Raw genomic sequence first — 15,499 nt, forward strand, 5'->3', positions numbered from 1 at the left:
ACAGCTTCAAAATATGTGAAGTAAAAATTCATAACAAAGAGAAGTGACAAGACAAGAAAAAAATCAGTAAAGATATAGAAGAATTAAACAACAAAATTAACAAAATTAACCCCCACATATATGTAGAATAACCATCCAATGGCAACACAATATATATTCTTTTCAAGTATACATAGAACATTAACAAATAACCATACACTGGGGCATAAAGCAAATATTAACATTTTTAATAAATAAATTTTACAGTGTATGTTCTCTGACCACAATGCAATTACACTAAGCATCAATAATATAAAAAGATAGCTTGAAAAGTCTTATGTTTATAGAAATTAAGAAATGCACTTCTAAATAGGTGAAAGAAAAGCACAATTGAAATTTTTAAATATTTTAAATTGAAAAAAGCAATCTAATCTACATTTTTTGACCCAGGTTAAAACTAATGGAATACATAGATCTTTATAGCCATAATTGCTCCTATTAGAAAGATTGAAAATCAATGAACTAACACATACTTCAGAAGAAGTTAGAATAAGAATACAAAAATAAACCCAAATAACATAGAAGGAAAGAATTAATAAAAGTAAGAACTAAAATTTAAGTTACAAAAAAATGAAGTTCTTTATGTACTCTATGTACTCTTTTGGAATGATATCCATGGTATGTTGCTAAGAAGGGATTAAAAACAATGGCACAGAATTGTTTATGTAACTTTCTGACATTTATGTAAGGTGGAGAGAGAGAGAAAGAGAAAACTAGAAATGAATGTCCTTATATGCTTAGACTGCCTCTGTAGGTTTATAAGTACCTTTCTCGGTGAGGAGGAGTAGGTGCAACTAGGATGGATAGGGGACAACTGTGTGGGAGAATTTTCATTGCTCATATCCTTTTGCAACTGCTGAGTTTAAACCAAATGAAAGTTACATTTTTTGGCTTTCTTTGTATGCTGTACGGCAGGGTCACATTTCATTGTTTTTCCATGTGAGTATCCCATTATTGCAGCACCGTTTGTTGAGTTTTTTTGTTTGTTTTGCTTGTTTGTTTTTTGGGAAGTGCATGGACCAGGAATCAAACCAAGATCTCCCATATGGCAGGTAATAATTCCACTACTGAACTACCCTTGCACTCCAAGTTATGTATATTTTTTAAATTAAGTTAAAAGATCAGCTAAGGGTGATAAAAGAAAATATATGAAAGGGAAGGCAGACCACTAAATGCCCCATTGTAATAAAAGGAAGAGGCCGTTATCTAACCATTTACTCATCTTAAGAGGGTGCTAATAGTAGTGGTGATGGGAATAGAGGTGATGATGATGGAGGTGGTGAAGTTGGTGATGGTGTTGATGATGGTGATGGAGGTGGTGGTAATGGAGGTGATTGGAAGTGGTAATGGAGGTGATGGTGGTAGTGGAGGTACAGCAGAGGTGGATGTAGATGTGTAATAGCAATGGTGGTGGTGGCCGTGGTGTGGAGGTAATGGATATGAAGTTGGCGGCAGTGATGGTGGTGGCAACTGTTACGTGGATAAAACTCTTGGAACTGCTCCAGCAAGCATGGGTTTTATTTGCCAAACACCCTGGGCAACAGACAAGTGTTATTCAACAAGATGGGCCAAAAAGTATGAAAACATTCTGCCACATAATTCCAGTTAAGGTGGCAATGTTTATATGTTTTCTTCTTTCTTTCCTTGTTTTATATTTAAATCCACAAAATTCAGTCTCCCCATTGGTTCCCAGCTGGACCTATATTGACTATGAAAGGACTGAAGAATAACTAACTAATCAGCTGGGATCTGTTTATACAATTTAAGGGCCCTGAGAATAGTTGAACTATAAGATATTTCTTGTGTTTTTTATCCGAATCATAGAATCCCAGAGCAGTTACCAAAAAGGTGGTTAGTCATTTTGTGCCTTATGAAATATCTGCAGTGTGTTTTGGACTTTTTAGCTGAAGAAAACTTAAAATTGAGACTATGAAGATGAAAGGCAAATCCCGGGACCGCTCTGCACAGAGGACATGATGATTGTTCTAGCTTGAAAGCTGCTGGAATATGATATACCAGAAATGGAATGGCTTTTAAAATGGGGAATTTATTAAATTGTTAGTTTACATTTCTAAGGCCATGAAAATGTCCAATTAAATCAAGGCTATAAAGCAGTCCAAGTTAAGGCATCCAGGGAAAGATACCTTGGTTCAAGAAGACCAACGAAGTTCAGGGTTTCTCTTTCAACTGGAAAGGCATGTGGCAAAGTCTGCCCTCTTTCTCTCCTGGTTTTTTGTTTCATGAAGCTCCCCCAGGGGCATTTTCCTTCTTCATCTCCAAAGGTCTCCGGCTGCATGGGCGTTTTTAGTTCTCCTGGCTCTGCTGACTCCCTACAAAATGTTTCCTCTTTTAAAGGATTCCAGTAAACTAATCAAGACCCACCTGGAGACTCCACATATCCCTCTAATCAAAGGTCAATACCTACAATTGGGTGTGTCACATCTCTGTGGACATAATCTAATCAAGTTCCTAGCCTACAGGGCCAAATAGGGATTAAAAGAAAGGGCTGCCTCAACAGAATGGATCAGAATTACATGGTTTTTCTAGGATACATAATCCTTTCAAACCAGCACAATGACCAAATTGTCTTGGAAGAAATCATTAGTAGCCTCAGGAGAGAAGCAAAGAACATTGTATAGGCCACAGCAACTCTACTATTCTTTCACTCTTCAGAAATCCATTGACTCTAATTCAGAGGTGAGGTGTCTGAGTGCATTTCCCATCCCCAGAGAAGAGTGTTTCTCCAAAAGAGAAACATTATCCTTGCATCACCAGTCTGAAGCTTCAATTTCCCTCTTAATCAGTCCTTTAGTTGTTCCAAACAGAGGGGGAGGATTGCTCAAAAGTTTTGGAATGGATGAAAAATGGAGTCCTTGGAATAACTTTTTATGCTTCAATCATTCTTCACACTACATCTTCCCACATTCCCCACTTAGGCAACTACATAGTGACCCTCTGATTTTCTCACTGTATTCTACGGTACGCACAGAGTTCTCAAAATCAAATTTGCCTTCACTCTTATCTAAAAAGAAGTGCAAAATTTGCATTTCACATGATAGTGTAGAGGAGAGAAATGCAACCACAATCACTGGACAAACAACTAAAAGATTGAGAAACAGAGAGAGATTGATTCCTGGACCATACACCATGCCTCTACCCCCAAAAGAGAGAGAAAGAGAGAAAGAGCTACGGGTGGGGGGAGGACACAGAAAGTTAGTTTCCCAAAGGTCTCAAATCACTGCCTAGAAAAGTATTGGTCAAAAAAAACTTTTCAGTCCCTCACTAATTTGGAGAGAAAATGAGAGCCATGTGTAAAAGCAAAACTGAACAGGTCTTTCTGTACAGGACTAAGTTCCCTACAGAGTGAAGGTGAGTGACATTTATTGCTCCAGGAGGCTTTTGATACTATTATTAATACCATTATTTTTATTCCAACTTATTCTGGGTCCCTTCTTTAACATTACAAAACTCCCTAAAAGTGACTTCAGGCTTTCTGTACCCTCTCCATTTCCTTTGCATTATAATACACAGTCTAACAATACTATAATTTTCCCCCATTGAAATGTGCCCCCTTCCCTCCCCCTAAAATAGACTTGTGTGATTACTGAGTAGGTCTGGGCACTTCATGCTTCATCTGTTCTTGCTGTAACTAGACAGCCCTTTTTTATTCTTATAATAACGGAAACATTTGAACAATCTTTGTCCCACGGAGGAGCTGATCTTGGAGGAATTGTGCTTTGTACCACTCTATCCCCTTTGGGAGCAAGATCATTTTTTTTTTTTTTTTTTTTTTTTTTTTAAAGACAGAGAGAAGGAAGGAAGGATAGAAGGAAGGAAGGAAGGAAGAAAGGGAAACATTTTTTAAACATTTTCTTGTTTTATTGTATTCTGTTTCTCCGTTTTTGTTACATGGGCTGGGGCCGGGAATCGAACCGAGGTCCTCCGGCATAGCAGGCAAGCACTTTGCCCGCTGAGCCACCGCGGCCCGCCACAAGATCATTTTTAAAATAATGACTTCTCTGGCAGTTTATTACCAACCTGGAGTCATTTTCACACCTCAAACGTGAAGGCTTAACGAGCATAGAAAGTAAAGAGTAAAACTCTGCTAGTGTCTTCCTTAATGGCGGGCATTTTGTCAGCTCAGAGAAGATGCACTTTCAAAGAGAGGCTGCATAACGTTGGTCTTGTTCTCCAAATGACCTTTAGATAATAAACGTGAAAGTTTCTTCCTTCACACCTGCAACTCCACCTCCTTCTTTTTCAGCCTAGAGATGTCTCATGGGAAGATCAGGTGGTAAATAATGGAGTTGTGTTGGCATAATGAACTCACCTACCACAAAAAGGAACACAGAAAGTACTCAATAGCATCTTTCTGATCGAGTTGTGGCTACACATTCCCAGGTTGCCACTGTCACAACAACCCTCTGCCAAAACAGCTCAAATACAACTTTTTCTCGTAACCTTTTCACAGCTGTCCCAGTTAGTTGCTCCTTCTTCTGTCTCTTAGAGTGTTTGATCCTTACTTTTTTATTTGCATATATTATTGTGATTATAATAGTCGGTTTACCTATCAAGCTTTCCAACCAGACCTTGAGCTCTGCAAGGACAATGACTAAGCATTGTTCAAGTTACCTCCCTGATGCCCATTGCAATGCTTAGCAAAAGGTAAGAACTTGGTAAATATTTAGGGAGAGAATAACTGGTTGCATGAGTCCCGTGATTCTTTTTAAATGAATGAAAGTATCAGGGACTGTTATTATTTCAATTCAAAACAGCACAATAATAAACTCAGTAAGTATATAGAACTATTACCTGTGCCTTATATATGAATGCTAGGGTTACGTTAAGGAAAGAAGATTTGGCAATCCACGTCTAAACTTTCAAAATTAAACTTGCCACATCACTGCTATGATACAGATGCCCTGGAGATCATCTATACAAATCTGTTAGCTTTCCCACTGGCCTGGAAGGATCAGTGATCTCATGTTTGGGTCCTCTTGCTCTCATAGCATCTGTAATCTTTGGGAATCTTATTTCTGGCTTGGAAATCTGCTGTGAGAGTGTGATGAAATTGCCCAGAGTAGGTAAGTGAAATTAATGAAGTAATAGATATCAGCCTACATCAGTGGCTGCCAAGCAGCATCTGACTGCCTAATTGCATAATTTCCCTGGTCGGACTTGATATTTTTATTAATATTTGGAATGTTGTTCTCTTTCCATTAATACTTGTAGTTAGAGTGATGAATTTTGATTTTCAAAGCATTCATTCATTTCTTCTTTGTGATGGGAAAGCCATAGGGGAAATAAATTAAAAGAGATGATTGTCTGGGGTGCTAGGAAACAAAAGAAGATAGGGTAAGTCAAGGGGGGAAAAGAGTCCTACCACTGAGAGAAGCTGGAGAGGTTCAGATCTTTTCAAGACAATAAGCAGCCAGTCCTATTAATGGAAAGCATTTTTATCCAATCCCACATTCCACATGTTGTTTATTGAGAGGAGCTTTATTTTCATCAGAGAGTAGCCATTCCTCTGCAGGAGATATGAGAGATGAGGCTGCTTGCTTTAGAGAAGCCAATGGAATTAAGCTGGTGTTTACTGCTTCATAAAGGAATAGTGGACAAATTGCATAGCGAGACCATATTGGGTAGAACTGTTAGTTAAAAGTGACAACCAAGCCTGTAATTTACGCTGCACTTTGGAAATTTATGCTGGGAGGCTCAGAGCTCTCAATGGCACATTGTAAAGCTTCTTTTGTACTTCTGGCTATTTTGTGCTGGGAATCATTTATCCATTGACTTTAACTGCTAATACAGCTCCATCAAATGCTAAGTATAAATCAAAATTACTGGATCATTCAAAATCTGTCCTCAGAGTTGTTTATATATATTTTTCCCGCCATTACTTCGGTATAGTTACAGGAGAAGCTGCTAAATTATGATATATTGTGCATACCTTGTTGCCATCTTTACTAGAGTCCCTTTCAAAGGAGATACAATCCATGACAAATTATTTTTTCTAGTTATACAAAACATAAATAATGATAATAAAAAGGGAATCAAATTGATGAAAGATGGGAGAAAGAGAGAGCAGAGATGTTTCAAATAAATAGCTCTCCTCTTCTTTCTGGGTGTTCAAGGTGGAAAAGACAAAGGAGGATTTTTTAAAGTAACTTTACCATACAGGGACTCACATTCCTTTCTGTACAGTCTAGCCTACGAGAAAGTGAAAGAAGTCTCTCACGGGCCACATAACATAACCTTTTGTTTGAGGCTGGATCTCTGGACACTCGGCTTTGTATCTAGAATCTCCACATACTGCCTGTAAATCATTCCACCCCAGAAAGGTTTGGTCTGTGGAGATCATCATGGATCTTGAAGCTAACAACAGGAGAGGCCCATGCTGATGATTCCAGGTTCCCTGATAACCACATGATGTCAACACACCTCACATGTGTGATAGTCACTGGAATATTCCAACTGACCCAACTGCCGTCCTTCTTAAATCTTTGTTTTATGGCTTTTTCAACTGCAGTTAAAAGAAGAGATGGTAAATAAATTAGCATCATATTTATTCACTGTGAAGTAAGAAAGATTAGGGCAGAAGGAAATTTTTAATGTCCCAAGATCGTCTCTCTTTTCCCACTGTTAGTTGTAAATTTTCTACCAGACATTCCTGAAGAATTATGAAATGCACCTACAAATTTAGAATGTCTTGTTAATTGAAAGCCCTACCTATATTCTCTCCTTAAATCATTACTTTCCATCCTTGTACCATAGATAAATTTTTACAGATCTGTGTAATATTGAAACACACAAAGAAAACAACGAATCAAAAGATCCCATCTCAAGCTATGATGGTCATTAATCTTACATTAACACACCAAAGTAAAATATTTGAGAGTGGGCATTTATCCCATCATAGTTTCCCCTGACTGGTATTGCAACACCAACATAAAGCTGATAGATGAGGTCCTGACTGAACTTTCAAATAAGAGCATCAACGAGGGCCATTAGGGTTGTATCATAATAACAAGACTTTTTTTCAGATTCCAGGACTCAGGAACATCCATTTTCAAAAGAGCTTTCAGAACCTGTTATGCATCTTGAAAATGTAGATTGTAACTGCTCTATCCTCCTAAGCATCGATAATCAGCAGCTATACAGGATGTTGGCTCTCCAGGGCCCCAGATGGAATCAGTACAGCATTTAGAAGTCTAAAGACAGAGAAGAGCCTTTGCAATTAAGAATATTCTGCCCATTTATAGAATCAAATTTTCCAGGAACACGGCTTAGTATAAACCATGTTTCATAAGCATTTCAACATAATATAACGAATACAAGCATTTCAATGAAGCAGATAGCAGAGCAATTTGTACTAGCAGCTGGTTTACTCTGGGATCAGAGCAATTATCTCCTTACTCAACACACAGGGGTAGCCCAAGATTCAACAGTTGACTATTCAAAATAACTTAGCAATACAAATGAATTTCTGAGTTATTAAAACAAGCAAGGCTTGCATCCTCCCCTCACTACAAGCAAGTTCTGGATAATGCTCAGAAGTATAAAAGATGATTTCTTAGCTGTGTAAACATGGGTAACAAGGGTACTCAACCCACAAGATGTGAGAGCTCAGGAGACTCCTCACCATCTTGCTACCCCTGGAGAGTTTGGGTTCCATTCTTGTGACTGTTTCCTAGGAAAATGGATTTTTCCTCTTTTACTTCTCTACCATGCCACCCTGAATTCAGCAACAGATCAAATTGCCCTAGCTAATAAGAAATTAACTTACTAAAACAAAGTTTGTATTTCGGGTGGTGAAGAGATATGAATTTGCACATTATTTTCTGACATGCAACTATAGACTATGGAACAAATGTGCCCAAATCTTGAATAATGCCCAGAGCATGATTAGTTCTTAATATATGTTTACTGGGGGAAAATGGTTGCAGCAAGCACAGATTTAAGCTTTATCTAGATCAAAAGATTAGTTCAAGTGGCCTGATTTATGAATGGTTCCATCAGTTCCCTTGGGTTGTGGTACAAACACTCCAAATGTTGCACATCTGCCAGGCTTTGGCAGAAGTAATTATAATATAAACATGGAGTTAACCATGTTTTGTCTGAGCTCAGTCACTTCTGTATACCTAAATAGAACAAAAGCGAGAAGAAAAACAAAGCAAAAAGGAAGGACAAAACAGTTGCTAGTAAAGGGTTGGACAGGTGGAAAATGTATAAATCAGGCCACTGATTTATAGGGAAATACCCACCTGGAAAGACCTGAACCAAAAAAATGTTTGTAGAATTTAGGACTTAGAAAAAACAAGTTCAAGAAGATGGTTAACAATGGAATATCTAGGGAGCAGGGACATGCCAAATGTTGAGGGCTGCATGGATTACATGTAATTCTGGTAGAATCTAGCTAGAAACCAGACATCTCCATTTCCTCTACCCTCATAAATGAGGAGGGGACTTTAGTGTGGAGCAGAGGTGTAAGTCATGAAAGAATGAAAAGTCAAAACCCAGAGGTTACCCTGAAATCCTGAACATTATCTTCATCAGTCATCCTGGATTAGGTTTATAAATCACTATCATATATGAATTTCTGCCTTGAGATGAGGAAAGTAGCTTCATATGCCCCACGGTTGACCAAGCATGTTTTAAGTGTATTCTCTATTTAGGAGGAAGGCAGCAGAGACATCTATAGCAGAAAGTTTATACATAGACAAAGTGGACCTTACAAGAAAGCTCTTTGGTCCTTGGAGACTGAATTCATTTTGTCATCCAGATACAATAGTGGGTTGAAACCATGCTTTATTCTCTGGCTACTGTTTTCATATCAATCTTGAACTCTCCAAGATTTCCATGTACATTCTGGTCTCAATGTTAAAAATAAGAACAAAAATAAGAATAAAAATTTTAAAAATTACTTAAACACTCTAAGCACCAAGCATGGTGCTAACTACTTGGAAGATATTTAATCAAGACATTCTCTGAGATCGGGTTTTATTATGCCCATTTTCCATATGAGGAAACTGAGGCTTAGAGAAATTAAATAATTATCCTGAGTTCAAATTTATAAATGAAGCTTGGTGGAACTACGACTTTAAGTCTGCATTCTCTTAGCAACTTATATCCTTTGAGGTCCAAATCCTACTGGAAATGCATGCCAATGTGCTTTATGGTGCTTATATTCTTTCTCTCATCATCCTCTGCTACTCAGAACTATTGTGAGAATAAGTATCATGTTTGTGGCACGGTCTCTGGCAGATTTGGAAGAACTGGAGATGGTGCTTATTGCCATTGCCATTATTATTGTTATTATTATAGTATTATCATATTATCTCCTTTGTATTTCTAAGGACAAGTCTGATTATACTTATGACGTATTTTAATAATTTGAAACAAAGATAATTTTGTCACAATTAATCATCCACAGAGGCATTTTTTCCCTTTTCAAAATTAACCTATTTTTAAGCTATAGTCATTTAACCCCAGACTATCAGTACAAGAAACCACATACTGATACATAGGTAATGGGATGGGGATAAAGGGAAGGAAGAGGAAGGAAGACAGTTGCCCAAGAACCTGCAGTGATTAAATTGATAAGTTGGGTTCATTGCCAAGAGGACAAGCTTTTTGACTCTATCTGTTATAATGACAACAATAAAGAAAACAACATCAGCAACAAAAAAACACATTTATATTACAGAAGGGTGCTAGTGCCAGGAATATCTCTAAGTGCTTAATGTATATCATTTAATAAATTAACTCAGTCACAAGAATTAGTGAAGCTCTCTCATCAATCAACTTTTCTATATTCTTTTCTTTTATCTCGATAGTCACAGCTGTGAGAAATTTACCATACAGTCAAATATCAGTAATTTAATTCTTAGAACAAACATACTAATGGCTGTGGGTAGCTGAAAAGCAAGTTTCAAACTTTTTTTTTTCAAATTAGAATTAAAGGTTTTACTGTTTTGGCCATCCCAGGAAAATCAGTTTATTTTCTGTTGAGCTAGACATATGTGAATCACTTCATAGTCCAAGACCAGAAATCTTGGATTTGGATCTGCCCTACCTCTACCTTTAAATCCATTATTTAGAGAAATTCTTGTCCTTAACTTCTAAAAGGGCTCAGGTGGTTCTGATATAAGACTAAGTAATGCCACATTATTAAATGATTTCAAATGCATCAAGCACTAGATTTTCTTGCCAACTCACTAACCCTCTTCCTCTCATAATGATATTGATAAAAAGTACAACAGGTGCATAACAGCTGGTTCATGAACTTCAACATCCCAGCAATATCTTGGCACTACTATCAATGCTTTTCCCCAAATACCAACCCTAATTGGTTAGCATTGCACAGTTCAGGGGTTTAGAAGTCTTAAGTACACCTAGCTATGGATTTTTAAGTGATAGGGGTTCCACACAGTGGAGGGTGGATAGTTAGGGACTTATAGTTCAGTATTCCTTTCTTTTTCATGAGTACAACATATAGGCTACAGGGCTCTTCCCTAATTAGTTAGCCTGCGAAAAAGTCATTTCATACCTAAGCTTTATCTGACTTTATAATTTTTTATGGTTGAGTGGTAAAACCCTTAAAAATAGGATTTTATAATAAGAAGAGACAAATCCTAGCTGCAGTTCCACCATCTGCCTTTAATAAATACATATTCCTTTCCCCCTGCAAACCCTGACTTTTCCCTCCCATGATCCAAGGTCAATCAATCTGAGAGAAAAAGATTGGTAATTGAAAGTGACTGTTATTAAATCAGTACTGTGAAAACAGTTATAAATGAACCACATGAATCTTGGAGAAACAGTGCTAAGTCAGAACCCTAGTTTCAAAAATTGCTAACATTCACAATCTAATATTTACTACTGTCTTCATTAATGGTTCTTCCACATCTGAACACACGGAAAGCTTTTTAGAACCATGGACAGGGACACACACGTTAATTCTCATCTTACACGGGAAGCAACTGAACCCTCAGTGCATATGGCAAAATTGAATGCTGAGAGTTTTGAATGACAACTGTATGCATTCATCTTAATTTGAGGGGTGGGGAGGGGGCATCTGCTTTGTACGTGCAGCTGGTATTTAAAAACTCAATGAAGATCGATACTGCCCAGGAGGCTTGAAGCCTTTAAGCAGGCCAAGGGCAAGGACATAATACAATTTTTAAAATCATGATGGCAAACAAAAGGTTTGCTAATAATTATGTCGTCTTTAATTTAATAATTTTGCATTTTAGAAGCAGTGTGTCAGCATCCATCAACATTATTTTCCCATCTTTATTTCCTCAGGGAGATCGACAGAGCTCAGGCCAGCATCATCAGGTGTTATTCTACAATTAGATTAGTTACTTTCATGTAAACTGTTCTGAGTACAGTGGCAAGAATGTATACAGGTGCCCGTGTGCTTTAGACTAGCAGTAGAGATAGCGGAGTATGCTTTAAGTGTACATTAAAAATTACACTTTAAGTATAAGAGCTGAAATGTGCCAAGTGGGCTAGCTAGAAGACAAGACATAGACACTCAGTTCTGAAAGAACTTAGGTAGGATGTGCTGCTCTTGAGGAAATTTATATTCACAGATGGAGAGAAAGATTTAAGTATAGACAGAGATACTTTTTAAAAAGTATTTTAAAGTATTTAAGTATAGAGTGAGAAAGTTATCTTTATGTCAAATAGAGGAACTTAGTGGATATGAGGACGAGTTAAGGAAACAGAGGGAAGAGCATACTTTTTCTTTAAGATTTTATCCTTTTTGTCCATCTAAAAATCTTGCCTCTAATGTTCTTTTAATTTTGAGACATGAATCACAATTTTGTGCTTGTTGGATAGAGGAAGGTGAAGCATTGTGATTTTAAGATATATATTCAGAAATCACCGTTTCTTTTCATCAAGATTTTTTTTTCTTCCAAAAACCAAAGAATATTCATTCAAATGTTCCTTCTTGGTTCCACCAAGTAAATAAATTTGCTGCTTTGCTCACTACTGAATCTCTAGTACATAAAAGAGTATCTGGCAGATACTCAATACATATTTGTTCAAAAATGAACATTTCTGACCTCAGCTTTTCAAATTTATATTCATTTGTAAAGGATCCATCTTATCAGGCTCTTTTACTAGGTCTTCTCTGACCACCCCCGCCCCCAGAAAGGTGACATGTCTCTCCTCTGGATACCTACAGGTCCCTGTGGATAGCTCCCTTGTAGCACTTACACTATTCTGTCTTGAAACAAAGTTTTAGAGGTGTCTTATTTCCCCTACATAAAGAGAGCAGGGAGTATATAACTTGAAACTGGTAAGTGCTCAGTAAGTATTTTTCAATGGAATTACAATTTCAGCTCCAATTATCTGCAATGACAAGACAATCCAGAGAATTTCTGGTTCACAGCCCTCTTCTCACCTCCTGATAGCTCTCTTCTGGGATGAACTGGGGCTCTGTCACTGACTGATTAATATAATAATAATAATAGTAATGACCAACATTTATTACTGAGCACCCTACTGGCTGCTTTAATTTTATGATCAAGTTTCATCCTTGCACTAAGTACTATAATTATCCCCATTTTACATCTGACAAAACTGAGCCTAGGAAAAGATAAATAAAACTTGTCCAAGATCATGTAGATTGTAAATACCCCAGCATGGATTTGAAACCAGGTCTGTCTGTTGGAACATGGGACAAAAAATAAAAATATTTTGAAATCAGTGTCTAAACTAAAAAATAAAAATCACGTCCTCAGATGAAAAATTAGAACTTTAAATTGTCAAGGTTTTAAAGCAAACATCTTTAGACTTGCTTTGTTTCCAAACTCACATATGCTCAGGATACTTCTAAATACAAAAGGATTTTTTTCAGCCAATTTGACTTATTCTGATTATTTCATCATGCAGAAACAGAAGAGCTCCATGAGCAGTGTTCCAATTCAATGGCAATGTTTGTTCTTTATATTATTTTTCTGTATTATTTATCCACGGACACATCTCGAATAGCCAAAAATTATAATTTGCCTCCTGTCACCTGAAGTTTGGAGATACGATTTGCAACGGAAGAAAGGAAAGGATGAAGGAAAACAATCTTGAAACCCTCTTGAAATAAGATCTTTATTTATAAAGTTATGTTGCTGCATAACTGTTCCAGACAGATTTGTATTCAATGTATTTGGAGGTTTACATGCATTTTTATTCCTGCCTTTGATCCCTCTTCTCCTAAAATGTATGCTTTTATTCTCTGCTTACTTTAAGGATTTCACTTCTGCCTTGGAGATACTGTCCTGATAGTCTGAGTCATTGGTCCTGTTCTCAATAAAGTATAGAAGATGGATAGCTTTAGACCTTTCCTTCAGCTCTTATAAATCTAATAAATGGTTCCATCCATATCACCTCTCTTGGAATCCTTCACATCGCCTTGGTTCGTTTTTGTTACAGATAAGAAAGGGGAATGTTTGCCAACCGTGATATTGATGAGACTGAAACAGCTGCTCTAATAATTCTACATCTACACAACTTTATTCTTATTGTTCGACGAACAGTGAGTGGCATTCCCTAAGTGAAAAACAATGTGGCCAAAGCAATAAAGAATCAGATATTGTCAGGTCATTTGGTGTATAAGTTATGCTGGGCCAGGCATCTCCTGTTTGCTCCTGAGGGTTAGAAATGAATTCCTGGCAATCGCTGAGGAATACCAGCAGTGGCTATTCTCTCCAGGCAATCAGATACAGGGGATTAGATAAACTTTCTGAACTCGTGCATTTTCTCTTTTGAAAAACAGGGGGCACTGCTTCATCGGCATAAACTTCCTATGAATAATCAAGCTTCTAAAATTAGAAGACACAATATGCGTCAACGGAAGAAAGAAGTCACAAGGATCAGACCCTGAGCAACATTCTTCTTTGCTTTACCCCAAATCTCACTTATTTTATATTTTGTTTCAGTGAATGCTTTGTAAGATTAATTTTTTCCCCTGCACTCCACCATCAGGGACTCTTTGCAGATGTGGAGATGATTTTTCAACCCTTGAGACTGAGTAAGGTTATTTTAGATTTAAAAGGTTGTTTTTTTTAAAAGCAAGTGAGAGAAAAACAAAAAGAGAATGAAAGGCAGTTGTTTATTTTCCTGCCTTGATTGGTCTTTCATTATAATGAGATAATTTATAAATTGAATTGTGCTACAAAAATGCCATCCTGTCGTGCCTCACCAATAATGCAGTTGCTTTGTTTAGATCATTCTTGATCATGTGGCTTGAGATTCCAAAGCCCTCAAAGAGATTTTTTTTAATGTATCTTCTGTTTAAAAATATTATAATAAGCCTTACCAGAGACCACCTGACAGAAGGAGGGCACAGCGCGAGAGAGGCCAACATCTTTGTGTTGTCCTGAATTATGAGGTCACAAACCCATTAAGGAAGCCCAACACGCTCACAGTTGCCACTAGTTTCTCACTGACAACAATAGGGCAGGCCCAGCTGCTCCAGGCAGCTGTTCAGTAGGAACTGCCCGAGCTGAAATGCCTTCCAGCTGAGGGTGGTTCCCAGAAGTGCCGGCGGACAACCACCTGGTCTGCCTGTTCCAAAGGGAGATAAACCCAAAGCCCAGAGAAGTAAGGAAACCTGCTCAACATCCTACCTCTGCCTCTCATAGAGGAAAACTAACTCTAAACCTGTTCATTCCCAGCCTGCCCTCCCAAGGGCTTCACCTTTATAATGAGATAGACTTAGAAGAGGAGATTCCATTCCACTCCAAATGAATTATCATTATAATAGACATCTAGGCTGCCCATCAAAGACCCCAGAACTGGGGTAGCAGTAAAGTGGAAGGGGTAAGAAAGAGGAGGGGGGAGAAATTTACATACAGAGATAAGCATGGACACTCATTAAGAGAACAGGCCTTCACTTCAAAAAGACATGAACTCGGCACAAGTCTCCTGCCTGTTAAATATGTACAGTGTGTGCTTATTTGATGATGAGAATCAGAGAACGGCTATTTGAATAGAAATGAATTTTAATAAGCGTTTGAGGCAGAAGAAGCAGAAACCTTCCATTCTCCCCTCTATCGCCAGGCACCTTCTTGGCCATCATTACCACCGAGGAAAGAATGCTCGTATGCTAATCACCCAGCCACCCAGCAGGAAATGCTCCCTCTCTTCCTCAGTCTTTGTGGGTGTTCATTAACCTTGTAGGCTCCTCAGCCAGCAGAGCACAGCTGTCCCTGGGAAATTTCCATATCCCTTAAGAAAAGCAGGATGTCGAGTTAGCGCTCAGGGAGGCTGCCTATAGAAAAAAAGTGGGAGAAAGCTCCCTAAAGAATGAAAGCAAAGGACTGTTAGCATTTAGCACTTACATTGCACTATTTAAAATATGCAAAATTTCACACTTACTTTGCACTTTTATAAAATTAAGTATAATATGGTTATTTATTACTCATTTTTTATCTTGAGAGACAAAAGAATC

General features: G+C 37.7%; 1 long non-coding RNA gene across 2 annotated transcripts in view; it reads right to left on the bottom strand.

Moving 5' to 3' along the window:
* Positions 1-14,420, bottom strand: part of LOC143679031 (uncharacterized) — a 59,739-nt gene extending 45,319 nt beyond the window's left edge. For both annotated transcript variants that reach the window (XR_013173525.1, XR_013173524.1), the window contains exon 1: positions 14,366-14,420. This is a non-coding gene — a long non-coding RNA (uncharacterized LOC143679031). The remainder of the gene's footprint in view (positions 1-14,365) is intronic.
* Between the last annotated feature and the right edge of the window lie 1,079 nt (positions 14,421-15,499).

This window comes from Tamandua tetradactyla, chromosome 4 (genome assembly GCF_023851605.1).
Source record: "Tamandua tetradactyla isolate mTamTet1 chromosome 4, mTamTet1.pri, whole genome shotgun sequence".
NCBI classification, from domain to species: Eukaryota; Metazoa; Chordata; class Mammalia; order Pilosa; family Myrmecophagidae; genus Tamandua; species Tamandua tetradactyla.